Genomic DNA, 3187 nt, shown 5'->3' with positions numbered 1-3187 from the left:
ATAATTACCAATTTAGACCTTTACATTTTGATTTATTTTAATTTTTCCTCTCATTTTCTATTATTAATTATACTTTGTCCCTTGAACTAAAATCTTGGCTCTGTCACTCTTTCAACATTTTATCTAAATTCAACTACAAATAAGCTTAAATGAGAGAAGTGACATGATAAAAAGCCTAATTTCAATTGAATTTATAGTCTTTTTTTTATTGGGGGCTTGAGGCCTCAAGCCCTAATAATGCAAATGACAACAAATGACAAAGAAAGGCAAGCAGTAGAAAGGCAAGCCATAACTAAAGGCCAAAGCTTTTGTCAGGGAAAAAACCCTACTTGCAATCTATATCTTATCAACAAAATCGAACGGCCCAGATTTCATGATACGTGACAGCAAGGAAACCAAGCAGGCAACTTAATCAGTTGCCTTCTTTATATCCCCATTTCCCCCTTTTATAAATATCTAACTTAAGCGCAGTTCAGCTTAAACCTCACTTCCATTCCAAAAGCCTTATCTTTTAGCTACAGCGAAAAACAAAGGCTAAAAAGAAGAAGCAAAGTAGCCATGTCTGCAACATTAGCTTCTTCTCTTATTCTCCCATCTCTCAAACCCAAAGCTTTTTCTTTGTCAAACTCAACACCCATATCACTTTCCCTCTTCTCTATTCCTCACAAGCCCATTGCAAAGCCTCTCTTCTGTTCTGCACTTCAAAGTTTCGAGCTTTTGGCCAAAAAGTCTTCTTTTTTTTCTTCTAGGTTCGTTAGGAACGTTGCCGTTTCATCCGAGTATGGTCAGGAAGAGGATTTATTTGGTAGTGATGAGGATGGAGAAGAGGCCCCTGATTTCTCCCCTGACTTGAAACTTTTTGTGGGTAATATTCCTTTCAGTGTGGATAGTGCTCAACTTGCTGGCTTGTTCGAAGCGCTGGAAATGTTGAGATGGTTGAGGTACTTTTGTTTTTCTCTTCTAATTTGCCTATTTTATGTTTCTCGATGTGTTTTCAGTATTGAATGCTCAAAAGACATTTAGCTTATAGAAGGGTCGTTGTGTAAGTTTTCTTTTGGTGATTTGAATGGATTTGAATAGATGCAACATGGACCTTATGTCTTTACTTCAATCATTTGGTAAAGTTGGAATCAAAACGTTGGCTTTGACCTGGTGATATTATTGCTTTTGGCAGGTGATTTACGACAAGGTAACGAGGAGAAGTAGGGGGTTTGCTTTTGTAACCATGTCCACAATTGAGGAAGCTGAAGCTGCTGACAACAGTTCAATGGCTATGTAAGTCCATTTTCGGGTTCGAATATGTTATGAACTCCTATTGTTCTGCACATTTCTTATTTGGGTTGGCTTTGTTTACATGCATGTTGGAAACAATGTGATTTTCCATTTTGTAGTTTAGTAGTACACATCGTGAGTATTCTTATTTGTCAATATTAGAACAACTTGAAGGTTGATGTCTTGTTTTGGCTTTAAAGTGATGCTTATGAATCTGATAGACATATGAAGCGAATGCTTTATACTTTCTTCCCACACTCTCTTTGCTGCATTGTGGGGGAAAGGGTTGTTTACATTGACTATTTTGCTTAAGTTTTACTGTATTAACGCCTAATACCTCCATAAAAGTAACCAATTCATGATAAGTCAACAGGTTTTATCACCAGCTTCTGTTTGGGTTATCATAAAATTTTCTTCTGTTTGACTTGCTGTTTACAGGAACTGGAAGGGAGGGCATTGAGGGTAAACTCGGACCTCCGCCTCCTCGTAGGGACGACTATTCTCCTAGAGGAGCAGGAGGTAGGGAAGACTATTCTCCTAGAGGAGCTAGTGGTAGGGAGACTTTTCTCCTAGGAGCAAGAGGCAGGGAAGATTATTCTCCTAGAGGAGCAAGAGGCAGGGAAGATTATTCTCCTAGAGGAGCAAGAGGTGGTTCTTCTATGGGAAATTCAAATCGTGTCTATGTCGTAACCTTTCATGGGGTGTCGATGATATGGCACTCGTGACTTGTTCAGTGAGCAGGGAAGTGTCGTGGAAGCGAAAGTTGTTTATGACAGGGAAAGTGGTAGATCAAGGGGTTTTGGCTTTGTAACTTATAATTCTTCTGAAGAGGTGGACAGGCTGTCAGATCTTGAATGGTTCTGTAAGTTATCATTGCCTTGATCTTTCATGTGTGAATTGTCTATTGCAAGTTGAGAATCAATTACTGTATAAAGTATCTTTCATGCTTCTTTCTTCTTATGCTGGGCTGTGGGCATCTACTGATTTTTGTGTGCATGATTTTGTTGGTGCAGGATTTGGATGGCAGACCAATTCGAGTCACTGTGGCAGAGTCAAGGCCAAGGCGCGAATTTGAGTGCAGATCTTTCTTTCCTACCAGTGCTGCTAAATTCCTCGGGTATGACTCAGAGAGCTTCTGTTTCAATGTTAAAAACACAAGAACTTTCTTGTTGATCCTTATCTTACCTGACGTTATAACACATTTTTGGATGAAAATGGCAAACTGACACTTAAGCTTGATTATACGAAAAATTGGTCTTAAATGAAATGTTCATTACCTATATTAATTTAAGTTTGGATTGGATTCTCTTTTTATCAGGGACACCTAGAATATGCAGCTGGAAGCTGGAAGCTGGAAGCTGTAGTCTTTTCTACTCATGGGAGTCTACAAACGTGCTTCTTGTTTTGGATGCAATGGCCGATTTGTTCTTTTCGACATCAGCCTTTAGATTATAAAAGGTTGACAACATCTATTGAAATATTTTTCGTTATATGTTCCAAGTACCATATGATTTCAGTGACTTTCAATGTAGCCTAATGTTTTACCTAATTGGATATAGTTGCTTCAAATTTTACATGTTTGTCTCCCTGGTTTAATCTTGTGGGATTGAAGGACCTTTATGTTTGTTGAATGAATTGAACCTAAAGCCCGCCTCAATAGCTAACTTTAGGTTCAAAACGAAAAATGCCAATGGAAACTAATCCAAAGCAAATAAAAAATAACTTAATCCCATCATTCAATAGCCCTCATTCCAAGTAAAAATGAACCCAGGGAGATTCATTTGCCTCCCAACTATTTGCATTTTGGTAAACAATTCAAGAGATTCATTAACCAATCAATATTACATAAAATTTAAGAGAGACTACATGGATATCTCAACATCTTCAGAAGTTGTGCTTCCAAGGTTTGTGTAGC

General features: G+C 38.1%; 1 pseudogene; it reads left to right on the top strand.

The window, feature by feature from the left end:
• The first annotated feature begins 460 nt into the window (after nt 1-460).
• On the top strand, nt 461-2846 carry LOC120214205 (annotated as a pseudogene).
• The last annotated feature ends 341 nt before the right edge of the window (nt 2847-3187 follow it).

This window comes from Hibiscus syriacus, unplaced genomic scaffold (genome assembly GCF_006381635.1).
Source record: "Hibiscus syriacus cultivar Baekdansim isolate YM2019G1 unplaced genomic scaffold, ASM638163v2 tig00110055_pilon, whole genome shotgun sequence".
Classification (NCBI taxonomy): Eukaryota; Viridiplantae; Streptophyta; class Magnoliopsida; order Malvales; family Malvaceae; genus Hibiscus; species Hibiscus syriacus.
Note: the sequence above shows the minus strand (reverse complement) of the source record. Positions and strands in the feature narration are given on the sequence as shown.